This window comes from Sus scrofa, chromosome 5 (genome assembly GCF_000003025.6).
Source record: "Sus scrofa isolate TJ Tabasco breed Duroc chromosome 5, Sscrofa11.1, whole genome shotgun sequence".
NCBI lineage: Eukaryota > Metazoa > Chordata > Mammalia > Artiodactyla > Suidae > Sus > Sus scrofa.
In genome coordinates, this window is record NC_010447.5 from 68,221,763 (window position 1) to 68,244,927 (window position 23,165).

General features: G+C 40.8%; 2 protein-coding genes across 27 annotated transcripts in view; one reads left to right on the forward strand and one right to left on the reverse strand.

Annotated features, from left to right (window-relative positions):
- RAD52 (RAD52 homolog, DNA repair protein) overlaps nucleotides 1–1,825 on the reverse strand; it is an 82,742-nt gene extending 80,917 nt beyond the window's left edge. For both annotated transcript variants that reach the window (XM_005664104.3, XM_005664105.3), the window contains exon 1: nucleotides 1,450–1,825. The gene's annotated coding sequence lies outside the window, so the exon portion shown is untranslated. The remainder of the gene's footprint in view (nucleotides 1–1,449) is intronic.
- The window catches only part of ERC1 (ELKS/RAB6-interacting/CAST family member 1), a 384,984-nt gene continuing 363,778 nt past the window's right edge, over nucleotides 1,960–23,165 (forward strand). For 16 of the 25 annotated variants that reach the window (XR_002344307.1, XR_002344308.1, XR_002344311.1 and 13 more), the window contains exon 1: nucleotides 1,995–2,226. The gene's annotated coding sequence lies outside the window, so the exon portion shown is untranslated. Of the gene's footprint in view, nucleotides 2,227–23,165 lie in introns of all 25 variants that reach the window. The other 9 variants (XR_002344314.1, XM_021092972.1, XM_021092980.1 and 6 more) reach the window with 7 other exon arrangements.

Here is a 23,165-nt window from a genome sequence, read left to right on the forward strand (position 1 = left end):
TCCGCTGAGCCACGACGGGAACTCCCTGTTGTTGTTTTTTAAAGTTTTTTGAAGTTTCCATTTCTTCTATAGTCATATTTTCTGTTTATCCTTCCCCTTCCTTCCCCCAGCCCCAAGCTGGAGACTTCTAACAGTCTTTGGTTGACTGTTCATATTAAGATGAGGTAGTTGGATGCTGATGACAAATCTTTAGAACTTGGGAGGGTCTTGTCAACTTGCAGTTTCACTCTAGGGTGAGTTTTTAGGAAACTGCCTATTGTGTCAGAATAAAGAATGCTTTGCTCTTAGTCATTAAACACTCTCCCCAAAGATTACGAATACTCTTGACTTCTAGCTTAGGATAAATGCTTAGCTATTTTATCAAAGGTAAAGGGAGGGTTCTGCTGTTCAGAGATTTTTGGTTTCCTTGTTTTCAGCCCTGCTTCTCACTCTTGCTCCGTCACTGTCTCAAAATTTGTTTTTCTATATCACTTCTGGCAGGGAGGTCTCCTTTCACGGTTGCAGTATCCCCCTACATCTATTTCACATTACGGATTCTTCCATTTTTGTTTTAATCAGTCTTCACTCACTTTCTGTGTGAAAAATTACAAAAAAAATATTTTGGTGGCTTCCTTCCCAGGTTCTGTTTTGTATGCTTTTTTTTCCCCCCATTCCTTTATTAGTATTTTAATGGGTCTCAGGAAGAAGAGGCAATTAATGCTAGTACTCAGCCAGCTTTAATTAAAAAAAATCCTAAATGTAGGTTTAAAAAGAGGTACCTGGGGGAGAAACAACTGTGGAATGGCAAAAAAAGAAAATTCCAAGTCTGTGATACTGACAGTATTCCTGTGTGTGTAGAACTTAATGCTTAGCATCTTACCACCTACAGATCCACAAAGGGATATGACAGATCTGAGCTATCTAGTTCACACCCCACTTTACAGTTAAGAAAAGTAGGACCTAGAAATAATGTGATTTTCCCGTGGTCACACAAGCAGAAAGTGGAAGAATAGAAACTGCAAAGATACGACGAGTCCGCTTTGCTTTGCTTTTACTTCACCATGTTAAAAATCGGGGGAGCAGGACGGCAGATCAGCAGTTAGATGAGGAAGATCTTGAAAAACAGTCAAAAAAGGTTGGCTTTTCATAAGCGAGTAGTCACATGCCCGAGAAAATGAAATATTTTAGGGTGCTTAACTGCAAGACCTAGTGTCCTAATAGTGGGCCGCCACGTGTGGAACGTACTGAAGGGGGCGACTGTCCAGCAGACCGGGAACCGCAGGAACCCGAGTGAGCCCGGGCGGGATGTGGATGCGGTGAGTGAGAACGCCGAGGGGAGGGAAAGTGACGGTGAGGTCCTGAGGCAGGGCAGACTGGGTAACTGTGGTAGAGACTGAGCCTGACTCCACCGCTCACACCCGCAGGCGCGAAATAAACCTAATCAGCGTCCCTCTCACTCTCTCAGCTTACCTACATCCTTACATTAACAGAGCGCGGTTCCAGCGGCGCTTCGGCACCTGAGGACTGGGGCGCCTGACGCGCGCGGCCGGCTGCCGCGTGGACCAAGGCGGCGGGTCTCGGCGAGCTCCGGACTTGCGCCCGCTTGCGGGCAGCCGGAGGGCCCAGGCCCGGAAGTTCAGCAGAGGCGGGCGAGAGAGCGAGCAACACGGCGCTCCGAGCCTCCTACCAGCGGTCCGGCCAGGATGTCCGCGACACGCCCGCGAGGCGGGGGCCCACAGCTTGTACGGCGCAGCATCCTACGGCAAGCGGGAGGAGACAGGCGCCACCCGCCCGCGCGGCGAGTGCGCGCGTGTGCGCCGCGGAGCGCGGAGCCGCCCGCCCGCCGGCCCCTGGAAGGCGCCCGAAGCCTGGGAGCTGCTGAATCTCTCTCCCAGGAGGCTGCGGGAAGGCCAGCGGGCGCGGCCAGCGGGGGCGGGGCTCTAGTGACGTCAGCCAGGGGCGGGGCTGGAGTCTCGCGCAGGGGGCGGGGCGCGATGACGTCGGGCGCCCAGGCCGAGCTGTGGCGGCGGTGGCGGCGGCGGTAGTGGCGGCGGCTCCCGGGCGGCAGCGGGAGCGGCAGCCCTGAGGAGGGTGAGACGGCGGCGGTGGCGGCAGCTCGGAGTCGGGCAGCGCCTGAAGCTTCCCGCCCGTCGCTGGCGCTAGGCCCCCGTGCTCTCCTCCGCCGGGTCTTCCTCACGGCCCTGGCCGGGGCAGGGCAGCGCGCCCCCGGGGAGGGCGGAGCCGTAGGTGAGGCGCGGGGACCCCTCCCCCTCCGCGCCCTGCCGGGGGGATGGGGCGTCGTGAGGGCGGCCCCACCCAGCCCACCGGCGGGCCCCACCCGGGCGGTCTCGGGGCGGCGGCGCCGTGGCGGCGGCGGGGACCGGCGGGGGCTGCGGGTGCCTGGGAGCGCGGGTGGCTGGCCCGCGGCGTGATGTTGCGGGCGAGGCAGAGGAGATGCAGGCATCGGGGAGCCCCGAGGAAGCTGGGGTGCGGTCAGGGTGGATGTGGGTTTTGGGTACCGATGTACAGTGGTGAAGGAGGTGAGGATTCTGGGTTTTTCCCTTCTGTGAAATGTTAAGGTAGGAGATGGTGGGATTCCAAAAGGGAGATGAGCAGTGGATGCTTGCTTGCCTTTGAGGCAGTTGGAGAAGATGTTGCTCTGGGTCTCACGTTTCTGCTTGAGGGTTTGGGGTCTTTTTTCTTTTTTTTGCTCCTGGCGTGGCTGGTGGGGTCGAGGAGGGAAGAAACTCTATCTGCCTTTCGCTCAGGGGGGATAAATTGTAAGCGTGGCTGAATTTGGAGTTTTATACCCTTCAGGAAAAGCGAGATCTTCGGTTAGGACAACTTCATTCTGGCAGCAACAGTAGGGAATAGGTCCCATTCCACTTAGTCCCTTAAAGGCGTTATCTTCCACTCTTTTTTTGTGCCCAAATGATCTCATTTTTAAGCTTTATCCTAGCCCCGTAAGAGAAGGCCTGAGGATCAGGTGGTTGCTTTGGAAGACACATTTCTGAGGAGTAGTTTGCAGGTGGTTGTTGTTGACTACTTTGGATGGATGAAATGAACAGTTTGAACAGTTCTGTTGGCGCTGGTTATATGAAAAATGTTTAAATGTTTTAAAGCCCAGTTTTCTTTTACAACTCATTTCTTAGTAGACCTTGACATTTAGGTATTTTGTGTTTAACACTTAATTATTAGAAATGATTTTTATTTCTCAGTTGCATATGTCTTTATTAGACACTTTAAAAGTGACGGGGATGTGGCATTCCCACTGTGGTGCAACAGTATCCGCAGTGTCTTGGGATCCCTGGGATACAGGTGCCATCCCCTGCCTGTCACAGTGGGCTAAGGATCCGGTGTTGTGGCAGCTGCAGCTTAGGTCAGAACTGTGGCTCAGATCTGATCCCTGGCATGGGAACTCCATATACACCCCCTCTCCCCCCGGGGGACGGCCAAAAAAAAAAAAAATGTGATGGGGCTGTAAATAAGCTATACCCCAATATGATTTTTTTAAAAAAGTGAAGTAGAATAATTTTTTTGGGTAGTTTCCTGTTTCTAAGAAATGTTCTTGGAGTCAGATGGTTTTAAATTGCTCTTTAATTACATTTTGAGGGCATGTGTCACTGAATAGGTGTTATTAAGAGAAAACACTGTTCATCATGCTTCACATCACTGTTTCACAACTTAGCACATTAAATCAATCTTTTTTTTCTGAATTTCTGCTCCCTCATTGATTACATGGGCCTTATCTATATCTATTGGTTAATTTATTACTTGCTTAGAAAACAGGTCCGCAGGAGTTCCCATTATGGCGCAGTGGAAACGAATCCGACTAGAAACCCTGAGGTTGCGGGTTCCATCCATGTCCTCGATGCTCAGTGGGTTAAGGATCTAGCATTGCCGTGAACTGTGGTGTAGGTTGTAGACGCCGCTTGGATCTGGTGTTGCAGTAGATGTGGTGTAGGCCAACAGCTGTAGCTCTGATTCGATTCCTAGTCTAGTAACTTCCATATGCTGCAGGTGCGGCCCTAAAAAGCAAAAAACAAAAACAAAAACAGGTCTGGTAATGGACATTTATGTAATGGATGGAAGTAGGCATGACTTTCAATAATTAATTTATGAAGGAAGAGAAAGCGTCATGAAATGGAATTTAAGCATTGACTTTCCCAAGGTTTATGCAATTTGGGAACATAGCCAGAGGAGTGCTTTCCTGTAACCCAAGAGAGAAATATACAAAGTGAGTGTCAGTAGTTGCAGATCACCACCTTTTATAACATGCTTACTTAATGAGCAGACTATTACCTTCCAACAAATACTTCTGCTTGAAGAAACTTATAGGAAACAGAAGATTTAATAGCTATTAGGTAAGAAAGGGTGTGGTCCAATTTGTAATTATAAGCAAAAGTTTTAATTGTATTTGGACAGATCAAATTATAAGTTGGTACACTAATAGTTTTGATTTTGGATTAGTCACTTAGAAGGGGAAATTAAAATTCACATAACTATTTTTGGCTTTTAAATTATACTTTGAGGAATTCCCACTGTGGCACACTGGGTTAAGAAACTGATCACAGCAGGTTTGATCCCCAGCCCAGAGCAGTGGGTTAAAGTATCTGGTGGTGTTGCCCCAGCTGCATCGTATGTAGTAGCTATGACTTGGATTCAGTCCCTGACCTGGGAACTTCCATATGCTATGGGTGAGGCCATTAAAAAAAAAAAATATATATATATATACACACACACACACACACACACACACACACACACACATTTCATTGGGTATGCATGGGAACAAATGTGAACTAAGGTACCAGATGAAACTTTGCGAATATATATTGCTAAGATGATATTTTCATGGCCAACAGTGGGATGTGACTCTTAGTAGGAATGCAGTCTTAAAATCTGGGGGAAAAGTGTAGGGTAGAAGTGATCTATTTCTCTTTCGAATTTCTCATCCCTGAGAAAAATGGTACATTTTATTTTTTGTCTTTTTGCCATTTCTTGGGCCACACCTGAGGCATATGGAGGTTCCCAGGCTAGGGGTCCAATCGGAGCTGTAGCCGCCGGCCTACACCACAGCTCACGGCAACACCGGATCCTTAACCCACTGAGAAAGGCCAGGGATGGAACCCACAACCTCATGGTTCCTAGTTGGATTCGTACATTTTATTTTTTGAAAAATATCACTTGGAGTTCCCGTCGTGGCTCAGTGGTTAACGAATCCGACTAGGAACCATGAGCTTGCGGGTTCCGTCCCTGGCCTTTCTCAGTGGGTTAAGGATCCGGTGTTGCCGTGAGCTGTGGTGTAGGCTGGCGGCTACAGCTCCGATTGGACCCCTAGCCTGGGAACCTCCATATGCCTCAGGTGTGGCCCAAGAAATGACAAAAAGAAAAAATATCACTTACTAGTCATTACTGTGATATCTTTGTTATGTATATATATATATATATATATATATATTTTTTTTTTTTTTTTTTTTTGCTTTTTAGGGCCGCACTTGCGGCACGTGGAGGTTCCCAGGCTAGGGGTCGAATTGAAGCTGTAGCTGCTGGCCTATGCCAGAGCCACAGCAATGCAGCATCTGAGCCGCATCTGTGACCTACACTACAGCTCATGGCAACAGCTCAGATCCTTAACTCACTGAGCTGAGGCCAGGGATGGAACCTGCAACTTCATGGTTCCTAGTTGGATTCTTTCCTCTGTGCCACAATGGGAACTCCAACTCTGAGTCTTGTGTGGTGTCCCTTTTTAAAAAAAATTACTTAAATCAGGTAACTCTGTCAGTCTGTTCAGTATTAGTATTGGAAACAAAAAAGTGAAGATTTTCATTGCAATAGCTCCTCTTTTTCTCTGCTACATTTAAGCTTTTAGAAGTAGTATAAGAGCTGTTAAATGTTTGTTTTGCACATACTGTGTCAAAAACATTGATGAAGAAAGACAAGGGAATGAAGTATTTTGGTTAATCAGATAATGATATGGGGAGTTCCTGTTGTGGCTCAGCTTGTTAAGAACCCAATTAATATCCAAGAACATGAACTTTCCATCCCTGGCCTCACTCAATGGTTTAAGGATCTGACAATGCCTTGAGCTTCAGTGTAGGTCGAAGACGCAGCTCAGATCCTGTGTGGCTGTGGCTCTGGCTGGCAGCTGCAGCTCTGATTCAACCCCTAACCTGGGAACTTCCATATGCCACAGGTGCGGCCCTAAAAACAAAAAACAACCCCAACAAAACAGTATATTCATTATCGATTTTCAGAGAAATGTAATAAAGTAAATTTAGCATGAAGATTATGTGAAATATTTATTTCCATGGCTGTTCAAAATCTGAGCCTTCAGGCACTGATTCATTCATTTGTTCATTCAACAGTTATTTACTGAGTATGGTACTGGGTACTTTTTTTTTCTTTTTAGCCTTATGGAAGTTCTCATGCTAGTGGTTGAATTGGAGTTGTAGCTGCTGGCCTATGCCACAGCCACCTGGGATCCCAGCTGAGTCTTCAACCTACACCACAGCTCATGGCAATGCTGGATCCTTAACCCACTGAGCCAGGCCAGGGATCAAACCCTTGTCCTCATGGATACTAGTCAGGTTCGTTTCTGCTGAGCCACAGCAGGAACTCTGATACTGGGTACTTCTTCAGTCATTGGGATACGGTAGTGAACAAAGCTGACAAAAATTCCCACTTTCATGGAACTTACCTTCTGAGTCCCATTTAGGAAAATGAAGAGGAATCCAGCAAAGGAGACTAATAAGAGGTCATTGAGATAGGAGGAAAACCAGGAGATTGTGATGTACCACAAATAAAGGAATGGAAGTTTTCAAGGAGGAGGGAATGATTAATTGTATCATTGTTTAACTATGTCAGAATGTTGAGTAAAAAAGAATTCTGCTGATTATAATGTCTAAGAACAGAGAAGACTAAATGTTTTTTAGTGTGAGATGATACAAATGTAAGAATAGTTTTCTACTTCCTTGGATTGATTTTTAAAAAATATATGTGTATTTCACTTTTTTTTTTTCTCCCCAGAACAAAAAATAGCCTAGGAGTGTATATTTGTACTTAGGAGATATGTAACGTTTTTGTTAATCATATATTCACTTAAGACTTAAATACGTGTGTCAAAACAGAAGGTTTAAAAGAGTACACAGGAAGAAGTAAATCTCTTCTGTCCCATCCAGTTATTCCTAAAGGCAGGTAGTGTTTCCAGTTTCTTGTTTTTCCTAACCAGTGAAATTTTGTGCAATAATACGGCATTTAGCTATTTTAAAATCGTTTAACATGTATTTTATCCTGTAGGTATTTTTTTGGTAGACTTAATATTTGTTTTTATAATTTAAGTCTAGTCACCTGCAGACCTTTTTTTTTTTTTAAATTTTAAAACAGCTTTATTGAGGGATTATTTATATACCATAAAATTTACCCATTAAAGTGTACAATTCAGTTTTTTTGATGCATTCATCATCATGATCAATTCTAGAACATTTTCATCCCGATGAAAAGAAGCCCTACACTCATTCCCCTGGCCCATGGTTTTTAAGTATTGTTTTGCATTTTATGTGGGAGAAATGTTTGTGAATTACTGTATTTTTGTTTTTTAGTTTTTTCCTTTTTTTACAAAATTAACATGTAGTTGATTTATAAGGTGCCAATTTCTGCTGTACAGCAAAGTGACCCAGTCATACATTTATATACATTTTCTTTCTTACATTATCTTTCATCATGGTCTATCCCAAGAGACTGAATAGAATTCCCTGTGCTATACAGTAAGACCTCATTGCTTATCTATTCTACATGCAGTAGTTTGCATCTACCAAGCCCACACTCCCAATCCATCCCACTCCTTCCTCTCTCCCCCTAGGCAACCATAGGTCTGTTCTCAATGTCCATGAGTTTGTTTCTGTTCTGTAGATAGGATCATTTGTGCCGTATTTTAGATTCCACATATAAGTGATATTATATGGTATCTATCTGTCTGTCTTTTTCTGAGTTCATTTAGTATAAGAATCTCTAGTTGCATTCATGTTTCTGCAAATGGTATTATTTCATTCTTTTTTATGGCTGAGTAGTATTCCATTGTGTAAATGTTCCACATCTTCTTAATCCATTCATCTGTCAATAGACATTTAGTTTGTTTCCATGTCTTGGCTATTGTAAATAGTGCTGTTATGAATGTACAGGTGCATTTTTGAATTGTTGTTTTGTTCAGATATATGCCCGGGAGTGGGATTTCTGGATCACATGGTAGTTATATATATTCTGTTTTCTGAGGAACCTCCCACTGTTCTCCGTAGTTGTTGTACCAGTTTACATTCCCACCAACAGCATAGGAGGGTTCCTTTTTCTTCACGCTCTCTCTAGCATTTGTTATTTGTGGACTTATTATGATGGCCATTCTGACTGGTGTGGGGTGGTACCTCAGTGTAGTTTTGATTTGCATTCTCTAATAATTAGTTGAGCATTTTTTCATGTGATTACTGGCCATCCATATGTCTTATTTGGAGAAATGTCTATTTAGGTCTTCTGCCTGTTTTTCAGTTGGGTGGGTTTTTTTGCTGTTGAATTGTATGAGTTGTTTGTATATTTTGGAGATTAAGCCCTTGTTGATGCCATTATTTGCAGCTATTTTCTCCCATTCTGTAAGTCTTTTCTTTCATTTTTCTTTTTTCTTTTTTTTATTTTAGGGCCGCATCTGTGGCATATGGAGGTTCCCAGTCTAGGGGTCCAATCAGAGCTACAGCCGCTGGCCTGTGCCACAGCAACATCAGATCCAAGCTGAGTTTTCGACCTACACCACAGCTTACAGCAATGCTGGATCCTTAATCCACTGAGGCCAGGGATCGAACCCACAACCTCATGGTTCCTAGTTGGAGTTGTTTCTGCTTCGCCATGGCAGGAACTCCTCTTTTTTTTTTTAATGCTTTCCTTTCCTTTACTAACTAAATGGCAGTGAAACCATTTTGTGTTTATTCTGATTGAATAAAAGCATGGGTTTGTGTAAAAGTCAAATTAGATAGCCTTTGGTTTTTTTTTGTTTTTTTGTTTTTTAATGACTGCACCTGTAGCACAGGGAACTGTATCCAGTCACTTGTGATGGAACATGATGGAGGATAATGTGAGAAAAAGAATATATCTATATGTGTAACTGGGTCACACTTTGTTGTATAGCAGAAATTGACAGAATATTGTAAATCAACTGTAATAAAAATATTTTTAAAAAATGGCTGCACCCTCAGCATATGGAAGTTCCTGGGCCAGGGATTGAATCTGAGCCACAGATGCAACTTCAACCTACATCAGATGCTTAACCTACTGTGCTGGGCTGGGGATTGAACCTGCACCTTTGCAGTGACCCTGGCTGCTCAAGTTGGATCCTTAACCCACTGTGCCACAGTGGGAGCTCCTAGATAGCAGTTTATTTAGCTGGATGAATATTTGTGAAGTGATTTGACTAAGTGTCTTGTTTTCATTATTCTTTCATTTATCAAATATTTATTAACATTTGTGTTCTAACAAGTCCTAGAGTAGGGCAAATGGATTCCATGATACATAAGGGACAAAGTCCCTCATCCTTAGGGAGTTTTCATTTTAGTGGGAGAAGAGAAAAAGTTAACAGTATTTTGTGGTCTTTTGTGTTAAGTTCTTCAGTAGATGACATATAGGGTTCTGTATCAGGATAGATCCCTAAACTGGACTGTAGGAAGATCTAAGATGAGATCTTAAAGGTAAGTAGGATTTGGCCAAATGAAAAGGATGCAAACAGGGAACAGCATATGCAGGACTCAAAAGGCAAGAAAGCTGTAGGGCAAGTAGAGTGATCTGAAGATAGTTTGGTCTGGTTGGAATGTCAGGTGCTAGTGTGAAGCGTTGGCATCACTTCTTTCTGTTAAGAAGTGTATTATCTTGAAGCTCCTCTTGTGGCTCAGTGGGTTCAGAATTGGTTATAGTGTCCGTGAGGATGAGAGTTCGATCCCTGGCTTCACTCATTGGGTTAAATGTTTGGCATTGCCACAAACTGCAGTGTAGGTCACAGATGCCACTCAGATCTGGTGTTGCTATGGCTGTGACGTAGGTCTGCAGCTGCAGCTCCAATTTGACTCCTTGATTGGGAACTTCTGTAGGTCATGGGTGTGGCTGTGAAAAGGGAAATAATTACATTATTAATTTGCTTAAACTCTTTGTGGATTTCTTTCACTTTTTAGCTGTATAGCTTTGGGTGAATTACTTTATTGTCTAAAACTCTGTTAATTTTCTTATCCATAATTGAAAATAATAGTCCTACTTAATGTGATTATTGTGAAGAATAAATGAGATAGTGCTCATAAAGTTTTTAATAAAATGCTTGGAATATCCTAAGTATTCAATAGAAATTAGCTGCCCTGGTGATGACTTTAGGGTGGTGGTGATGATTTTGATGATGATGACATTGATGATGGTGAGGATAGTCCTGAAGTCTGGAATTCCTTAGGAGCCTCCAAGAGTGTTCTCGAGACTGGAAAATGACCTGACTTTAAACTTTTTTTTCTAGGAAGTGAGTATCAAAAACTTTAGACCAACACTGTTCAGTAGAATTTTGTGTTGATACCTTCACCATCAATTACAGTAGACACTAGTCACATGTGTCTGTTGATCACTTGAAATATGGCTAGTGTGACTGAGAAACTATAGTTAATTTTATTAAAATTAATTTAAATAGCCGCCGTGACTAGTGGCTACTATATTGGGCAGTGCAGCTATGTATCTGTGGATTGATGAATGTAATATTGAATTCTGGCATTATTTTAGAATAGATTATTTAAAAAGTTAAAAAGTAATTTTTGGGGGCATGTTGGGGAAAGGTGATTGCTAGGATATAGCATGGATTTACTTGGTCACTTTAGATAGCAATTCTAGTTTCCTAGAATTGACATGGTTCCTAGACTGATAAATAAAGGAAATGTAGTTATAATGTGTTGAGACTTCAGCTAGATCTTTTCATGCTGTCTTTATGGAAAATATCAAAATTTATGTTCTAGATTTCATGAGAATAAGGTCTATCATGTATTCTTTACTAAGCAGATATTAGATATTTATTAAATACTCGATAAGTGAATGGGTAATACAGTTAAGTGAAGTCACAACTGGTTGTAAATGGCTGTACCCCAGAGAATGAAGAAGATGGGTTTAGGGAATGGTCTTCCTTGCCTCATCCTCATGTATGATATTGAAGTGATCCAGGAGTTGTGGCATGGAAGATAGTGGCGGTGTGAACTAGTTGCCAGCATGTCCTCACTGAGTGTGGAGGATGTCCAGGTCATCACTAGCTGGTAGTGAAGAAGTGGAGGCAGAAAAGACTGTTGCTGCGTAGCATGAAAATCAGAGTAACAAGGATTTTATGTGAGGGTTCTCCTGGTCTCTAGATGGCAGTAGAAGAAGGGAGGGTACCAGCCTCATTTCCCAGTATTGGATGTGGCATGTTGAGAGTCTTCACAGACTCCACTTGAAAGGTCTCTATGGGAAGAGGCATCCTGGGAAAGTGGAGAGGTAGTGAGAATGTAGAGGAGTTTCTTTCTTTCTTTTTTTTCGTCTTTTGTCTTTTTGTTGTTGTTGTTGTTGTTGTTGCTATTTCTTGGGCCGCTCCCATGGCATATGGAGGTTCCCAGGCTAGGGGTTGAATCGGAGCTGTAGCCACCAGCCCACGCCGGAGCCACAGCAACGCACGATCCGAGCCGCGTCTGCAACCTACACCACAGCTCACGGCAACGCCGGATCGTTAACCCACTGAGCAAGGGCAGGGACCGAACCCGCAACCTCATGGTTCCTAGCCGGACTCGTCAACCACTGCGCCACGACGGGAACTCCTAGAGGAGTTTCTTGATAGTGGAATGTAGTTCCTTGATAGTGTATTTCCTTACCCAACTAGTCTTTTTAAATTATCACTTAAACTTTTTAAAAAGTCTCTTTTGGAGTTCCCTGGTGGCTTTGTGGGTTAGGGATCTGGTGTTATCACTGCTATGGCTAGAGTTGCTGGTGTGGCGTGGGTTTGATCCCTGGCCCAGGAACCACTGCCTGCAGTGGGTGTGGCCAAAAACCAAAAAAAAAAAAAAAAAAACCCCTCTCTCATTTCAACAGCAAACTCTTCACCAACTTCATACTTTCTCTACCTCTTGCTTTAAGTTGCTTTGCTCTTTTCATTACAGCCAAACTTTCAGAGAGTTGTCTACGTTGGCTTTATATTTCCGTTTCTTCACCTGCAATTTTCTTCTGTCTATTTCTGTCTCCACAATTTCACTGAAACTGTTTTGCTACATTACTGATGTCTTTCTTTAAATACACTGTCTATTTTTCTATCCATTTATTTAAACTCTGAGCAGCTGTACCAGTTGTCTACTGCTATGCAACAAATTACCCCCAAACTCAACTTAAAACAACAAACACTTATTGTTTCACAGTTTCTTTGGGTCAGGCATCTGGGTTTGGTGTGTCTTATCCAGAGTTACTCATAAGGCTGCAATCAAATACTGATTTGAACTGGTCATCTCAAAACTCGACTGGGGGAATGTCTGCTTCCAGCTCACTTGTGTGGCTCTTGGCTCACCTGAGCTGACTGATGGAGAAATCAGTCTCTTTGCTATTTGGTTCTCTACATAGGATTACGCCCAACATGGCACCTTGCTTCTCCTAAATTGAGAGCTCTATGGAGGAGAAGGGAGATACTAGCTAGAGTCTTCTTGTAACCTAACCTTGGAAGTGACATTCTATCACTTTTGCTTTATTCTGTTCTTTTGAAGGGAGTCACTAGGTCCAGCACACACAAGGGAGGATTCCACAAGAGCATGAATACGCAGAAGTAGGCATTGTTCAGAGCCATTTTCAAGATTGCCTACTACAGCAGAATTTGACACAGTTGATTTTTCCTTCCTAATCTGCGTCCTCGAGGATACTAGTCGGGTTCGTTAACTGCTGAGCCACAATAGGAGCTCCTCTTTTGGAGTCTTTAGATCATGCATTTGTTTTCCTTACTGATTCTTTGGGCTTTCTTTCTAGTCACCTTTTTCAAATCTTTTTCTACCCATTCATTAAATATTTGAATTTCTCTGGGTGATCTCATCTATTTTATTTTTCATCTGTATGCTGAGTACTCATTTTTCTGTCTCAAGTTTTACCTCTCTTCTCTGTCGGAGGACTGTTACCCAGTATGTGTCTTCAACTCAGCACATTTCAAACGAATGTATTCCTCTTTGGTGCTCCTTAATTTGTTAAATGACACTTCTAGTTTCTCAATCCAGAGCTATATATAGTGTTCTTGATTCCCCTCTCCTCTCCTTCCATTTTACTGTTCCCTATACTTTGTAAGTGATTGCTGTCTAGGATGGTGTGAATGTTTTTATGAGGTACTGTATTCCCTGTTGGACTCTAAGCATTGTTTGCTAGGTAATTTTTAAGGTTCCTTCCAATCTTGAGATATTGGCCTGTTAGCTCTTGAAGGTTTTTAATTAGGAGACACATGATCAGAGCTGTGCTTTAGAGATATAGCAACTTGAAAACACATTAAAAAAAACCCAGCTTTATTTTTCAAGAGTCGCTTTAGTTTCACAGCCAACTTGAGTGGAGGTACAGAAATTTCCAGTAGACTCCCTGCCACCGCCATATGCATAACCTATTATCAGTATCCCCCACTAGAGTGGTCATCTGTTACAACTGGTAAACTTTGTTAACACATCATTATCACCTGAAGTCCTTTTGAACTCTCATCTTTAGTGGTTTACCAAGAATGGAACTAAGCCTTATGTTCCTTTTAGCTTTCTTTAATGCAGTGTGCTATGAAATAAATAGACAATATGAAATAGACAATGATTTTCATATGTATGTGTATATATATTTTTTTTTTTTCCTTTTTCTTTTTTGTTTAAAAGCCCTTTGTATGTCTCCAGAGGGAGACACTTAATCTGTTTCTTAAGATCCATAATATAATTGTCTGAATGTAATTGTGTTTAAATACATGTATTTTATTCTGTAAAAAAAAAAAAGCGCTTTGTATGGAATTTAGGTAACTAATTGTCTGAACTTAAGGTAAACATCTCTGAAATTTTTTTTTTTGTCCTTTTAGGGCTGAACCTGCAGCATATGGAGGTTCCCAGGCTAGGGGTTGAATTGAAGCTTTAGTCGCTGGCCTACATCACGCCACAACAATGCCAAATCTGAGCCGTATCTGTGACCTATACCACAGCTTATGGCAATTCCAGATCTTTAACCCACTGAGTGAGGCCCAGGGTCGATCCTGCATCCTTGTGGATACTAGTTGGGTTCCTAACCTGCTGAGCCACAACAGGAACTCCACTCAATTTTTCTGGTGGTTTTTCTAGTGGTTTGCTGTTAATTTTTAAGTATTACCAAGTTTCTGAATCCATTCTGAAATAATTTGAGTATTCTTATGCTTAGGATTGGTATTTTTTTTTTTTTTTTGTCTTTGTTTTGTCTTTTGTTGTTGTTGTTGCTATTTCTTGGGCCGCTCCCGCGGCATATGGAGGTTCCCAGGCTAGGGGTTGAATCGGAGCTGTACCACCTGCTTACGCCAGAGCCACAGCAACGCGGGATCTGAGTTGCGTCTGCAACCTACACCACAGCTCACGGCAACGCCGGATCGTTAACCCACTGAGCAAGGGCAGGGACCGAACCCTCAACCTCATGGTTCCTAGTTGGATTCATTAACCACTGCGCCACGACGGGAACTCCAGGATTGGTATTTCTTACTTAAAGTAGAGTAGCAATTTTCTCTCTCTTCCTGGTTATTAAAAATAAGTTAGTTGAAAATGGATATAAATTCTTTGTGTTTAAACTCACAAATGCAGGTAATATATCAGTGTATAAAATTTTTACATAGCAAGTTCTATATGTGCCTTTTCTTTCTTTTTTCTTTTTTTTTGGCTGCATCTGTGGCATGCAGAAATTCCTGGGCCAAGGATTGAACTTGTGCCACAGCAGTGACAACACCAGATCTTTAACCTACTGAGCCGTCAGGGAATACCTCTGTGCCTTTTCTTTAAAGCACAATCAGGATTTCCTTGAAAAGTTCAAAATTAGGGGTTGATTCTTAAATTCATATTTAAATTCTTTTAAATAGTAAAGCAAAAATATCTGCTTTACAGCGTTTTTATTTTCATAGTTGTCCCAGAAGACACATTTGTTTCCTTTTTTCTTTTTTTCCATTTTTTCTCTCATTCAAAAAATATTTGTAGAAAATTTAGATACTTCATTTGTGTATTGTGCTACATTTTAGCAGTATAATTATAAGACACTGCTCTCAGGATGCTGGAGACTGGGAAGGAGACAGGTAAACAGGCAATCTTAATAGAGCATGATGAGGGTTAATGATATGAGCAAGAATTGGAAGATAGACAGGAATGGTGAAAGATGAGGCTGGAAATTGGGTTTGGATCGTGGAAGGCTTTCTAAGTCATGTTAGAGTCTGGAATTTTACCTTGGGGCAATGACAAGACTTTGGAGACTTGGGTAAAGGAAGTAACAAATTTTATTTACTTTTTACAAAGAATGGGTAGGAGGAGGCTAAGTGAAGAGGCCAGCTAGGAGGCTGTGGCTTTAATCCTGTTAAAGCCTGAAAATGGAAGTAGTGAAATAGTGAGAGTGGGAATAGAGAAGCATACAGAATTAAAAGCTTTAAAGAACACAGGACTGGCTAATTGAATGTGTGTGTGTACTTTTGTGGGGGAAAGGACAGTTGGTGGGGATGGAGGAGACTAAAGTGGTTCTCAGACTTTGGGATGGACAGGCAGGTTAGAGGCAGTGCTGTAGTGGCTGTAGCCACTATATATGGGTCTTTAAATTTAAACTGATTTTAATTTAGACTTAAAATTTAGTTCTTCAGTTGTACTAGCCATATTTCATGTGTTCAGTAGCCAAATGGGACTAGTGGCAGATTTAGAACATTTTCATTGTCACAGAAAGTTGTTGTATAACTCTGGTCTGCAGTTTTTTCCTGCAGAGGAAAATCAGAGTAGTAGGTGGTATTCTCTGGTCTCCTAAGAACTCTGGCTGTACAACATTCTAAGGGATTCTCTGAGTCGGACAAAGTTACCACCACCCTCTCTACCACCATCCAATCATCATCAGACATGCAGCACTTTCATAATCAGAGAAGGTTCTGTTGGACAGCACTGAGCTAGAGAGATGGTGATGCCGTTCATTGAGCTATTGATGGCTGTGGTGGGGGCAACAGGAACCTGTAGAAAGGGTAGTGTCCAACAGACATATGCTATGAGCCACTTATGCAATTAAATTTTTTTAAAAATTTTTATTTATTTTTCCCACTGTACAGCATGGGGGCCAAGTTACACACACATGTATACATACTTTTTCCTCCCATTGTTGTGTTGCGATGTAAGTTATCTAGACATAGTTCTCAATGCTACACACAGTAAGATCTCATTGTAAATCCATTCCAAGAGCAATAGTTTGCATCCAATAACCTCACACTTTCGATCCCTCCCACTCCCTCCCTCTCCCCCTGGGCAGCCACAAGTCTATTCTCCAAGTCCATGATTTTCTTTTCTGTGGAAATGTTCATTTGTGCTGTATATTAGATTCCAGTTATAAGTGATATCATATGGTATTTGTCCTTCTCTTTCTTATTTCACTCAGTATGAGAGTCTCTAGTTCCATCCATGTTGCTGCAAATGGCATTATGTCATTCTTTTTATGGCTGAGTAGTATTCCATTGTGTATATATACCACGTCTTCCTAATCCATTCGTCTCTCGATGGACATTTAGGTTGTTTCCATGTCTTGGCTGTTGTGAGTAGTGCTGCGGTGAACATGCAGGTGCATGTGTCTTTTTTTAAGGAAAGTTTTGTCTGGATAGATGCCCAAGAGTGGGATTGCGGGGTCATGTGGTAGTACTATGTATAGATTTCTAAGGTATCTCCATACTGTTCTCCATGTACCAGCTTACATTCCCACCAACAGTGCAGGAGGGTTCCCTTTTCTCCACACCCCCTCCAGCACTTGTTATTTGTGGACTTATTAATGATGGCCATTCTGACTGGTGTGGTATCTCATGGTAGTTTTGATTTGCATTTCTCTTATAATCAGGGATGTTGAGCATTTTTTTCATGTGCTTGTTGGCCATCTGTATATCTTCCTTGGAGAACAGTCTGACAGGTCTTTTGCCCATTTTTCCATTGGGTGGTTGGCTTTTTTGGTGTTGAGTTGTATAAGTTGCTTGTATATCCCAGAGATTAAGCCCTTGTTCATTGCACCATTTGAAACTATTTTCTCCCATTCTGTAAGTTGTCTTTTTGTTTTCTTTTGGGTTTCCTTTCCTGTGCAAAAGCTTGTCACTTTGATTAGGTCCCATTGGTTTATTTTTGCTCTTATTTCTGTTGCCTTGGGAGAATGACCTGAGAAAATACTCATGAGGTTGATGTCAGAGAATGTTTTGCCTATGTTCTCTTCCAGGAGTTTGATGGTGTCTTGTGCAGTTAAAATTTTAGTAGCCATATTGTTGAGTAAAAAAAAAGTTTAGATTTCACAGTTTTCTAATTCATTTTATCCATTACATCCAAAATATTTTCAACATGTTGAAGAATGTCCTATTTAAAAAATGATTAATGAGCAATTTTACATTATTTCTTCATATTAAGTACTTAATTGTATACTTTTATAGCATATTTTATTTCAGATGCTAAGATTATATCAAATACTTGCTCTATATTTAGAATTCATTAAGTTTGCAGTTGAAAAAGATTCACATATCCAACTTGTTCCATACATTCTTAAAAGTTCTCTAGTAACTGAATTATCAGTTTTTAAATTTAACTTTTAATTACAATAAAATAATATTAAAAATTTAGTTTCTCAGTTTCACTAATGTTTCAAGTGCTCAACAGCTAGTGGCTGTTGTGGCTACCATATGGACAGTGTAGATCTGGAATAACCAGTTGTCTTCAGTTGATAGCTGGCAGTTCAGGTCTGGAGCTCAGTAAAGAGGTCTAAAAACAGACAGGTAGATGATAGGGACTGTGAAGAATGTGGAAATAAAAAAGAACAAGTTTGATGGAGTTCCTGCTGTGGTGCAATGGATTAATGATCTGGCTTATCTCTTTGGAGGTGTGGGTTGAACACCTGGCCTAGTGCAGTGGGTTAAGGATCCGGCATTGCTACACCTGTGGCGTAGGTCGCAGACACAGCTTGGATTTGATCCTTGGCCCCAGGAACTTCCATATGCTGTGGGGGTGGCTGAAAAGGGCGGGGGGGAACCCTTGATTTTGACATACCAATATTAACTTCTCTGTGTCCATTAAAAAACAACAACAGCAACCCTCCAAAACAAAACCAAAACCAAAAAAAAATCTTTGAATGTATTGGTGAGAGTAAAATAGATGAGGATGCAGCATATTGCAGTGGTTCTGAGACTGAGTTTAGAGTCACATGTGTGATCTTGGGCAACTTCCTTGAGTCTTTCTAAGCCTGAGTTTCCTCATCTAGAAATGGGAATACTAAAATCTTTCTCCCCGAAAGGTTTCTGGAAGGGTTAAAGGAAGTGTTCATGGCAAGTATTTACCATATATAATGCCATGTCTCTTCATTTCTTAGTTGCCATTTCTTTCTTGTGGCCTGTACCATCAATTTAATAATTTATTCTTCTTTTAGGGAAAAATATATCTGTTTTAATTATACACCTTGTTAAGAGCTGAATCCCAATTTCTGAAACTTTAAATTACAAAGAAAAAATTATACCTTTAAACAGGAAATATACTTAACTGTTCACGCTGATGAATGCTCATTATGATCCACATACTACGATGTTAAATGCTTTATAGGATGCTGTGAAAAGATTATTTTCAAATGTGCAATGTAACATGGTATTTCTTGTGTAAAGTTTCATTTAAATGGACTTTATCATAGAAAATCTGTTTTAATTCTGGAGCTGTGAAATGTATTATGATCTAATTCTTTTTCTTACTTATTTCAGGAATCATTGAATTCTGCTTAAATTTCTTTGGATACTCATGATTTCGTTGTACTCTGGGCTAAATCTATAGAATTTAAGAATCTGTAATTCTGTATTTGGGTATATTCATGTAAAGAATTATGATGAAGAAAATCTCTTGGTAACTCATGGTATTCAGAGAAGCAGTGTAACAGAGTGGAGAAAAATGGATGCTACCAGGTAAAAAATAAAAAACTATGATCTTTAATGGCTCTGCAAATTATTTTTCCAAGTCTTTTCCTCAGGTCCCATCTTGCCCATTGTATCTGGCAGTGTGCCATTTCTCAACTGTATTAAAGAGTAGATAAGAAACATTTATATAATACTTACCTCAAGCATTGAATACCTAGAATGTGCTAGAAAATCCTGTTATCTTCTTCACAGTATTTCTTATATGCTCACTTACATCTGAAATAATATTAGACATATTACATCTGTGTTATTGAAATAATGACAGTTTTTTTTTGTGATGGCTTTAGGGGTAACAAATAGGTTTGATGTAATGTGCCAGCTACATTTGGTAGTAGCAGCTAGAGGTGTTGTGTTGGGAAGGTTTTTGAGAGAAAGTCCAAAAAGAAGAAATACTTTAGATTACAGTGGCTTTTCCTTTTTGTTTCTGTTTAAATCTTTTAAGCATTTTTCCTTTAAAAAAAGTGCTACAAGCCCATTTTGGAAAATTTTGACAGCTATTCAGAAAATTTTGACAGTTATTCGTATTTCCAACAGTTCTTTTTGCTATGCTTGTATGTATACAGTTGAACCTTGAATCACTAAGTGTGGGTGTTAGGGGCTCTGACCCTTCAGGCAGTTGAAAATCTGTGTATAACTTGTGGTTTGTCCTACGTGACAGGTGTTCCTTTGTGCCTGCAGATACAGCCATCCACCTATTGTGTAATACTGTAGTGTTTACTTTTGGAAAAAATCCATGTATAAATCCATGTTGTTCATGGGCCAAGTATGTTTGCAAAATTGAGAGTGGACTGTACACCAAATATATATCCACTTTCATTTACTGTATTATAAACATTTTTATATCATACATTGATCATGTTTTTTGTAGATGGCATGTTAAATCATGAAGATTTCACTTAAACATTTCCCAGTTGAATGAGTACTAATAAAGCTGGTATATCATAAGTCATAATGTAGCTGGATTCGCTACAATTTGGATTATGTAAATAGACTTTGCTTATTGTTTTTGGAATTACTGGATCAAAATATATGAATTTTTTTCTTTTTGGGGCCCAGTGCTGCATATGGAACTTCCTGGGCTTGGGGTTGAATCGGAGCTGCAGCTGCTGTCGTCTTGCGCCACAGCCATAGTAACTCAGAAACTGAGCCGTATCTGCAACCTACTCCACAGCTTGGGACAATGCCGGATCCTTAATCCACAGACTGAGGCCAGGGATTGAACCTACATCCTCATGGATACTAGTTGGATTCTTAACTAGTACCACTGAACCACAAGAGGAACCCAGACATGAATATTTTCAAGATCTTTAACATAACCATTTTCAAACTTCTTGCTTCCCAAATGCTTTCTCTTTTTTTTTTTTAAGGACAAAAACAAACACTTAGAATACAAATGCTTTTATTATTTTAAGGAAGAAAGTAAAACATTTGGTGTTTAAAATTTTTCACTTAAACTTTTAAAAGTTATGAAGTGTTTCAGACATGCCAAAAGATAGAATTGTCTAATTAATAAATACCTGTGTACTTACCACTTAGTTCAAGAAATAAAGTATTAAAGAGTTAAAGAACTTTTTGGATAGCTCTTCCTGATTATAAATGTCTTTACTGACAATGATGTAACTGTTTAATCTTATCCAATAATACATGTAACACAGGTCTGTATCCAAGGTCTTTTGGACTAGAATTCAAAATTTCTCAGATTTAGAAAGGTGGTGTGATGCATATACTATGTATTATCTAACTTCCCAAGTAAGGTGGTGGGGGGGCACCGTCCAATTCCTTCTTCAGACACATTGGTATTTTGGTATCAGTTCAAATTAGTCACAGAATTTGGGGGTTTTCAGAGATTTTTAGAATTGAGATACATTGCTGTGAACATGTGCATCTATTAAGTGTGTTTGTTCAGTTTAATCTGGTAGGATTTGTTGAACTGATGGTAATGTAGTATGAGATATGGAATAAAATTGAAGATATTATAACTACCATCCAAACAATTTAATTTTAGGATTTTTAGAAATCAGGTATCAGTGAGGACTTGGGGAATGCTACACAACCTAGAACTTGGCTCTCTTGAACTGAGTGGCGTAAGTTGCTGATAAAAGTAGAGAACAAGAGTGATTAATAACCTTGTGTTTGCTTTTAACTATGTGCTAGATAAGATGTCTGTCATGGTGAGAACTTTGATAAACCTTACAATTAACTTGATTAACTGATAAGAATTATTAAAAACCACAATTAACTTGACTGTAACTGAGTTACTCAGTCTTCTCAGCCTTCCATAAAAAATAATGAAATGGCAGCTGTGACAAGTGTTGTGTCCTGGCTGCTCCTAGCAGAGGTGTTCTTTCTTGTTGCTGTGTCACCAAGACAGTGCTGCTTTAGCCTTGCAGTTCTATAATTGTTGGTCTCCAGGAGAATCAGATTAAGGTGTATAGCCTGATGCCTAGTGTTAGCAGAACTGATATGCCACATGCTGAGGGTAGAAACAGAGACATCTGTGCTTTCTTTAACTTGTAGGGTTGGTTTTAACTTTCTACTAATAACAGAGACTTTGTCAGCTTGGGGCCTAGCCCGTTAATTACTGTACAATAGTGTTGAATGGTTGAGGGCCTTATTGAAGCCCTTAGTTGTGGTGAGACTTGGTGTATAAAAGTAGTTATGTGCTTGCTTACCGTTAAAATGATTGAAAAAGAAAAGAAAGGGAAAAAGGGAAAGGGAAAAAGTGGCTCCATCTGTCCTTTAGAAATAGGTTCTTACCATGCAAAGCATTTCTATGTATATGCCTATGTTTTTGTCCACTGATGGCTTTGAGTCATAACAGTTCTTCTGTAACTTGCTTTTTTCCCACTCATAATATGTGATGGATGTCTTTACAGAGTTTATTAGGTACAGAGATGTACTTAAGAAAAAAAATTTTTTTGGCTGCACTTGTGGCATATGGAAGTTCTCAGGCTGGGGATCTAATCCGAGCCGCATGTGTGGCAATGCTGGATCCTTAACCCACTGTGCTACAGTGGGAACTCCCAGATAAAATTTTTTAACAGCAGTATTTTATCTTATAGTTTGGCAATATAATAATTTATCTAACCAGTCTCTTGGAAATTTAGGTTCTCTTTTTTTGCTTGTACAAAATAATAAGTGAACTTTATTGTATATATATCCTTGAACTTGTGAAATATGTCTTATAGAGAATAATTTTAAAAGTGAGACATTTAGGTCAGTGGGTGTACACATTTAAAATTTCTTTGAGGAGTTCCAGTCGTGGCGCAGTGGTTAACGAATCCGACTAGGAACCATGAGGTTGCGGGTTCGGTCCCTGCCCTTGCTCAGTGGGTTAATGATCCGGTGTTGCCGTGAGCTGTGGTGTAGGTTGTAGACGCGGCTCGGATCCCGCGTTGCTGTGGCTCTGGCGTAGGCCGGTGGCTACAGCTCCGATTTGACCCCTAGCCTGGGAACCTCCATGTGCCGCAGGAGCGGCCCAAGAAATAGCAACAACAACAACAACAACAACAAAAAAAGACAAAAAAAAAAAATAAATAAAATTTCTTTGATAGAGTCTCCCAAATTGTATTTGCATTGGATTTAACAGTTTTGGTCTATGTTAATCTTTTCATAGCGGGCTTAAGATAGCAGCACATTTTTTGTCCCTAGTGACATGTTTTTTTGTTTTTGTTTTTTTTTTTTTTGCCATGTCTATAGCATGTGGAAATTCCTTGGCCAGATATCCAACCCATGCCACAGCAGTGGCCAGAGCTCCAGCAGTGACAACACTGGATCCTTAATCTGCTGAGCCACCAGGGAACTCTCCTAGTGGCATTTTTTTAACCTTTTAACAAAATGAACAGAATCTTAAAAAATGTTGAAATACAGCATTTAAAAATATTCAACTCTGGAGTTCCCGTCGTGGTGCAGTGGAAAAGAATCTGACTAGGAACCATGAGGTTGCAGGTTCAACCCCTGGCCTTGCTCAGTGAGTTAAGGATCCAGCGTTGCCTTGAGCTGTGGT